This window comes from Benincasa hispida, chromosome 9, assembly GCF_027475165.1.
Source record: "Benincasa hispida cultivar pf3 chromosome 9, pf3_genome.v1.1, whole genome shotgun sequence".
Lineage (NCBI taxonomy): Eukaryota > Viridiplantae > Streptophyta > Magnoliopsida > Cucurbitales > Cucurbitaceae > Benincasa > Benincasa hispida.
In genome coordinates this window covers 23209412-23217816 of record NC_143486.1, presented here as the reverse complement: position 1 = coordinate 23217816, position 8405 = coordinate 23209412, and the positions used below count along the sequence as shown (strand labels likewise).

Genomic DNA, 8405 nt, shown 5'->3' with positions numbered 1-8405 from the left:
CAAATTAATCCAAAAACTGATTCTCATTAAATCTTGTTGAGCTACCGAGGTGTCACAACTCCCTCCTAGGTTCCATCTCTTACCTAGAAAGAGGCGTGAAGACAACAATTATCACTCTTTCATGACACCTATTGCCCATTTATTTACTAGTATCCTTTAAAACAATTAATTTTGCAGTGAAAAACTTAATGAAATAACAAAATTTGCAACTTTATTTAGAAAACCAGTTTACAAGTTTTAAGTTATGTTTTACAATAGTAGCCCCTTCCTGACTACAAACTTTATTCTAGTAATTATTCTATCTTGTGGCAGACCTCAACCACTTCATGCAACCTGGACTCTTCTGCTACCTGCAAGAAAAACATGGAAATAAAGTATGAGCTTTGAAGCCCAGTGAGTGGGATCATAATTCTATGAGAATATTTTAACTTATAAACATCGCAACATGAGACAACCTGGGAGTTAGAAGACCAGATGAGGAGGAGTTACCCGACACTCTTTACCTAAGGGCTTCTAAATTTCAAGGACGAAATTTCATAAGGGGGAGGTAAGTTGTAAACCCGAGACTCTCCTTGGATTATTTGCTATTGTCACACATTGTAGGATGTTGGATTTAATTTATTGTTGTTCCATTGTTGAAGAAAATGTCAAAGCTTTTGGTTGAAGTTGTCTTTAATAATTTAGGAATTTATAAATAAAGAAAAGAAAAGAAAGGGAATAAAGAAAAATAAAAGAAAAGAAAAGAAAAGAAAAGGAAAAGGAAAAAGGAAAAAAAAAAGAAAATGAAAGAAATTGGAAACCCATTCGGTGCTTAGGGTTTAAAGTGAGAACCCACTCATTTCAGCCCATTTCTCCATCATTTCCCATTTTATTTTCAGAGCATTTCGAGAGAGAGAGTGAAGGAAGAGGGAGAAGAAGTTGCTGCAGGTTGGAGGTTGAAGAAGGGAGGAAAAGCTCATGCAAGTGCAACCATGGAAGAATTTGGGTTCAACCTATCCATCTCTGATTTTTCAGTCGGTTTGAGCTACACAAGAAGAACTAAGAGGTGAGGTCTGACTTTCTTGAAATTTAATCTATTTTCTAACAAATTTCATGAAAGAAGTTTGAGCTAAATCTGATGTTAAGTTAATGGTTTTTGAAAAGGAAAACAGAGCACAGAATTTTTATGCAAATCAGATGGATCTCTGCTTTTCTCTGTTTTTTCGAACATTCTGGGGTGTACAGGTTGGATTAGAAGCTCAATTGGGTATGGTTGGAAAGGTTATTCAAATTCCTATAACTTTCATGAAGAATTCGTGAGCAAAAATTACTAGAAGTAAGTTTAATTTCAGGAGAAAGATAGAGGGTAGCAGAGAAGCACGAATCTATATTTTCTATGTTCGAGAGATTTTTGGACAAATCCGTTGGGAATCTCGTTTTTATTCCTTCAGGTAAGTTGTAGAGGGTTTCAAAATGAAGAGTTTGATATATAGTACATTAATTGTGGTCAAGTATTGAGGAAGTTATGAGTGTTAGAAATTAGGGTATTGAATCTGGAAAATCTGGAAAGAAAATGTGAAGTGTGATTTTATTTCTAGAATTTAGAATTCATGAGCATGGAAAGACAAGACGATTTATAGTTCTGATGCTCGGTTTCGGTTGTTTGATAGGCCAAGAGGAATTAGGCCGAGTCTACAGACTAGGAAACTAGCCAAGACTATGAGTGACAAAACAAATTTCAAAAATGATTTCTAAATTGTAATTTATGCTTAAATGGTTTACATGCTTGAATATGAACTTATGAATGATACATGATTTACATGAATGGTTTCAAGCATAAGTTTTGAGCTTAGATTTTCTAATGAGGTTTATATACGAGCACGTGATTATTGACTTCCTGAAAAGTAGTTAAAACGATACCATTTAAGGTAAAGTATGTATTAGTAAGTACTGTTTAAAGATTTTCAGTTTTTCACGAGCAAGCCAAGTACGCTTGAGTTTTACAAAAGATAAAGATAAGTAGACATGTTTTAATGTTTTCATGTGATTTTCTGAGACTTTTATTGACTACATGACTGAGATATTGAGCCCGAGGCTATATGGTATCGTGTGCACACAGGTTATATTCCGTTATTGACGTTGAGTGTACTCCGTGACAACGATACTGTCGTGAGTGCTGGGCATGCCCCACTACGACAAAGACAATGGGAGGTCTGGGCGGGCCCCACTACATCGTAGAGCTAGTAAACGTTGGTTGTCATGTTAGTTAAAATGTTTTATATACTTGATATGCCTTGCTAGATTTTAATGACGTACTTGCGGAACATTTGAGAAAGCTTTTAGCGTTACACGTTTATGTTTAATGCTTTGATTGAACAAATTTATACGTTTAAAGGTTTATCACGTGTTCTAATTTACGGATTTACAATTTTAAATTTAGTCACTCACTGGGCTTCGTAGCTCACTCTTTCAAAATGTTTTCCCACTTTCCAGGTAGAGATCGAGCTCCTGGTGCATGATAACTGCCAAAGTCTGTTTTCTCCTAAAGCTTCCAAATCAAGCTTCATTCGTGAGTGGAGTTGTACATTGTGTCTGTTTATATTTTAAATGTCTTTGTAAGAACTGGATAGTTTATTATTATGTAAGCACTAGATGTCGTGGTTGTGTAAACCCAGTTGGATATGTTTTTGGTTGTGATATCTCTATCAGGTTATTTTCCAAACCGAGTTATGTCAGGACTGCACTTCATGTGTGTCCAAAGGTTTTCAAGGATTCTGCTGTGTTGTGTTACATGTAAAGTATTTTATTTCTAAGATTAGTATGTTTATCAGGTTCAACGATTCAGCAGGGTCAATAGGTATCGTTAGAGGAGGACGATATCTGTTGGCTTCACGCCATCTCCCTAACGAAGCTAGCAGGTAGTCTGGGAGAGGGTGTGACAACTTGGTATCAGAGCGGTTAGCTCCATGGGAAATGAGACAGAGCAGTTAGTGCTTAGAAGAATCTAGGAAGTAAATAGTTAGACGTTGAGTCAGTTCAGATAGAACTAGCATAGTATGGTCCAAGTATGGATAAGAGTGAGTCCAGCTAGGAATAGAATGTGGGTAGAAGTTTAGTATCATGCATTTGAGTTAAGTATCTATAGCATGTCTGATGTGTTAATATGTTATAGGAGTCATGCCACCACGTACCAGCAAACGACGCAGGCAGAATCAGGACGGGACATAGGATCCTACCCAAGGTTAATCTGAAAGGAGACCCAGTACACCGAGAGTTCAGACTGGAGCAGGAAACGAGCAGTTTTTTAGATCTGAACATGAGGTAGGTAGGCCAGAGAGAGCAGGGCCTAGTGATCCGAAAAAGATGTATGGAATAGAACGGCTGAAGAAATTAGGAGCCACAGTGCTTGAGGGTTCCACATATCCAGCTGACGCTGAGGTTTGGTTAAATATGCTTGAGAATTGCTTCGATGTGATGAGCTATCCTGAGGAGCGAAAAGTCAGATTGGCCACATTCCTGCTGCAGAAGAAGGCAGAGGGATGGTGGAAATCCATATTAGCCAGGCGCAGTGATGCACGTACGTTAGATTGAAAGACTTTCAGAGGCATATTCGAAGACAAGTATTATCCCAACACATACTGTGAAGCAAAGAGAGATGAGTTCCTAGGGTTGAAGCAAGGGTCACTTTCAGTGGCCAAGTACGAGAGAAAGTATACCGAGCTTTCACGGTATGCTGATGTGATTGTGGCATCTGAGAGTGACAGGTGTCGAAGGTTTGAAAGAGGGCTGCGTTTTGAGATACGTACCCCGGTTACAGCTATTGCTAAGTGGACGGATTTTTCCCAATTAGTAGAGACTGCCCTACATGTGGAGCAGAGTATAACGGAGGAGAAGAGTGGAGCCTAGTCGTGGGGCTTCAACAACTAGTGGTTTTCAAGGTCGTGAGCAGCGGAGGTTCACACTTGGAGTGAATGTTTCAGGCCGTCAAGACTTTAAGCATCAGTCTAGTGGCCAGTCATCGAGGCAGATGAGTTTAGGTAGTGCCTATCAGAGGCAGAGCCAGAGAGCACCCAGTCAGTCTGCTAGTTCAGCAGCAAGATCGCGGATGGAGTCTGTTGCTAGTGAAACCAGGAGAACCCCATGTGCAAGTTGTAGCAGAAATCATCGGGGTCAGTGTCTTGTTGGTGCCGGTGTGTGTTACCAGTGTGGACAGCCAGGGCATTTCAAAAGAGACTGTCCACAGCTGAGAGCAGTAGTTCAGAGGGACTAGGACGTTGAGTCCCACACAGCAGCCGAGAGTCTTAGTGGCTGCAGAAGAGGGCACCAGTGGTGCAAAGCAGAAGGGAGTTATGGGGAGACCTAGGCAGTAGGGAAAAGTCTATGCTATGACTCAACAGGAAGCAGAGGATGCACCAGACGTGATTACTGGTTCGGTTTTTATTTGTAATGTACCTGCACGTGTTTTATTAGATCCAGGTGTTGTGCATTCCTTTGTTTCTAGTATGTTTCTAACTAAGCTGAATAGGATGCTAGAGCCTTTATCTGAGGGGTTAGTTATATACACTTCAGTTGGTGACGTTTTACTAGTCAATGAAGTGCTGTGTGATTGTGAGGTTTTAATAGAAGGTTTCAGTATGCTAGTGGATCTTCTTCCACTAGAGTTGCAGGCGTTGGATGTAATTTTGGGAATGGATTTCTTATTCACTCACTATGCTTCTATGGATTGCCATAGGAAGGAAGTGACTTTTAGGAAACCAGGTTTAGCTGAAGTGGTTTTCAGGGGTGAGAGGAAGATTATTCCTACAAGTTTGATTTCAGCTCTGAAAGCTGAGAAGTTGTTGAGAAAGGGTTGCACAGCGTTTCTTGTACACGTAGTAGAGGTGTAGGAAGAAAAGCTGAAACCAGAAGATGTTCCTGTAGTGAACGAATTTCTTAATGTTTTTCCAGCTGATCTATCAGGTTTGCCACCTGATAGAGAGGTGGAGTTCACTATTGAATTGTTACCAGGAACAACACCTATTTCACAGGCACCATACAGAATGGCTCCGAGCGAGCTTAAGGAGCTGAAGGTTCAGTTACAAGAACTAGTTGACAAGGGATACATCGGGCCTAGTGTATCGCCTTGGGGAGCTCCAGTGTCATTCATGGTACCCTCAGATTATGCATTGATTAAAGGCAGTTAAACAAGATCACGATACGTAACAAGTATCCTCTAACACGCATTGATGACTTGTTTGACCAGTTAAGGGGAGCAGCAGTGTTCTCTAAGATTGATTTGAGGTCAGGATACCACCAGTTAAAGGTTAGAGAATCAGATATTCCTAAGACAGCATTTAGGACGAGGTATGGGCACTATGAGTTTTTAGTGATGCCATTCGGTTTAATGAATGCGCCAGCGGTTTTCATGGACCTCATGGACAGGATCTTCCATCAGTACTTAGATCAGTTTGTGATAGTGTTCATCGATGACATACTAGTTTACTCAATTGACAGGAAAGCCCATTAGGAGCATCTGAGGATTTTTCTACAGACACTACGTGATAAACAGTTGTACGCTAAGTTCAGCAAATGTGAGTTCTGGTTGAAACAGGTAGTGTTCTTAGGGCATGTAGTTTCAGCGGACAGAGTTAGTGTTGATCCGCAGAAAGTGGAAGTTGTTGTCAACTGGGAGAGACCAACTAGTGCAACAGAGGTACGTAGTTTCCTAGGCCTGGCTGGATACTACATATGTTTTGTTGAGGATTTCTCACGATTAGCATTACCCTTGATAGCTTTGACAAGGAAGAATGCTAAGTTTGAGTGGTTGGATAAATGCGAACAGAGTTTCCTGGACCTGAAGAAGAGATTAGTGACAGTGCCTATTCCGACACTTCCTATAACAGGGAAGGAGTTATTGATTTATTGTAACACTTCGAGGCAAGGATTAGGTTGCATGCTTATGCAGGAAGGGAAGGTAATAGCTTATGCTTCAAGGCAGTTGAAGAAGCATAAGTGTAATTACCCTACCCATGATCTTAAGCTAGCAGCAGTTGTTTTAGCACTGAAGATCTGGAGACATTATTTATTCGGTGAGAAATGCCACATTTTCACAGATCATTAGAGCCTGAAGTATATCTTTGATCAGAAAGAGCTGAATTTGAGACAGAGGCGATGGCTAGAACTGATTAAAGACTATGACTGTACCATTGAATACCATCCGGGTAAGGTGTTAGTGGCTGATGCATTAAGTAGGAAGTCGAGACTTCCGAAAAGTGCCTTGTGTGGTATTCGAGCAACCTGGCTAAGTGAGTTAAGAGGTTTCAGGGCGGTTGTGACTGCAAAGAGTTTAGGGAGTCTTTTAGCTCAATTTCAGGTTAGGTCTTCTCTAGTAGCAGAGATTGTGAGAAGACGGCCAGAAGATAGTAATTTACAAAAGATGCTTGCAAAGTCCAAGCAAGGCTCAGAAGCAGAATTTGAGTTGAGAGCAGACGGAGCCATAGTTAAGTAGAGAAGACTATGCGTTCCGAGTATTAGTGAGCTTAAGGGTGCTATACTAGAGGAAGCTCACAGTTCAGTTGACGCTATACATCCAGGAAGCACCAAGTTGTACGGAACTTTGAAGAAAACTTATTGGTGGCTTGGTATGAAGCGAGAGATAGTCGAATATGTTGATAAATGTTTGATCTGCTAACAGGTTAAACCAGTGAGACAGAGGCCAGGAGGACTCCTTAATCCACTGCTAGTGCCGGAGTGGAAGTGGGAGCATATTGCCATGGATTTTCTATTTGGATTACCTCGTACTGCTGGTGGACATGATAGTATATAGGTAATAGTAGACAGACTCAACAAGACAGCGCGATTTTTACCAATTAAAGCGACGTCTACACTAGATCAGCTAGCTAAGCTATACGTCGATAAGATTGTGAGTCAGCATGGAGTGCCAGTGTCCATAGTTTCATATAGGGATAGTGTGCAGAAAGCAATGGGAACAAAGTTGAAGTTTGGTACAGCGTTTCATCCTCAGACAGATGGTCAGTCAGAGAGGACCATCCAGACCTTAGAAGACATGTTGAGAGCATGTGTCCTTCAGTTTAAGGGAAGTTAGGATACCCACTTATCACTTATGGAGTTTTCTTATAATAACAGCTATCAGTCTAGTATCGGCATGGCACCATTCGAGGCTTTGTATGGCAGACCATGCAGAACTCCTGTATGCTGGAACAAAGTGGGAGAGCGAAAGCTAGTTGGTCCTGAGTTGGTACAAGTTACGTCAGACAACATTAAGTCGATTAGAGAAAACCTGAAGATAGCTCAAGATCGACAGAAGAGCTATGCAGATAAGCGACGAAGAGACTTACAATTCCAAGTTAGAGATCAGGTTTTCTTAAAGTTATCTCCATGGAGAGGTGTTCTTCGCTTTGGGAGGAAAGGTAAGCTGAGTCCTAGATATATTGGTCCTTATCGGATAACAGAACGAGTTGGACCAGCAGCCTATAGACTTGAGTTGCCAGCAGAACTTGCCCAAATACATGATGTTTTCCATGTGTCCATGTTGAGGAAATATATTCCAGATCTGTCACATGTGTTGCAAGCACAATCGATTGAGCTGAAAGAAGACTTGAGTTATAAAGAGGAAGCGGTTCAGATCCTCGCAGAAAGGAGCAAGTTTTGAGGAACAAAACGATCCCACTCGTGAAGGTCCTTTGGAGACATCACGGAGTGGAGGAGGAAACCTGGGAGTCAGAAGACCAAATGAGAAGGAGTTACCCGACACTTTTCACCTAAGGACTTCTAAATTTCGAGGACGAAATTTCATAAGAGGGAGGTAAGTTGTAAACCCGAGACTTTCCTTGGATTATTTGCTCTTGTCACACATTGTAGGATGTTGGATTTAAGTTATTGTTGTTCCATTGTTGAAGAAAATGACAAAGCTTTTGGTTGAAGTTGTCTTTAATAATTTTGGAATTTATAAATAAAGAAAAGAAAAGAAAGGGAATAAAGAAAAAGAAAAGAGAAGGAAAGGAAAGAAAAGGAAAAGGAAAAAGGGAAAAAAAAAAGAAAATGAAAGAAATTGGAAACCCATTCGGTGCTTAGGGTTTAAAGTGAGAACCCACTCATTTCAGCCCATTTCTCCATCATTTCCCATTATATTTTCAGAGCATTTCGAGAGAGAGAGTGAAGGAAGAGGGAGAAGAAGTTTCTGCAGGTTGGAGGTTGAAGAAGGGAGGAAAAGCTCACGCAAGTGCAACCATGGAAGAATTTGGGTTCAACCTACCTATCTCTGGTTTTTAAGTCAGTTTGAGCTACACAAGAAGAACTAAGAGGTAAGGCCTGACTTTCTTGAAAGTTAATCTATTTTCTAACAAATTTCATGAAGGAAGCTTGAGCTAAATCTGATGTTAAGTTAAAATGCTTTTGAAAAGGAAAACAGAGCACAGATTTTCGTG

The 8405-nt window shown here is 40.6% G+C and overlaps 1 pseudogene; it reads left to right on the top strand.

Annotated features, from left to right (window-relative positions):
• The first annotated feature begins 615 nt into the window (after positions 1 to 615).
• The window catches only part of LOC150033693 (uncharacterized), a 28771-nt pseudogene continuing 20981 nt past the window's right edge, over positions 616 to 8405 (top strand).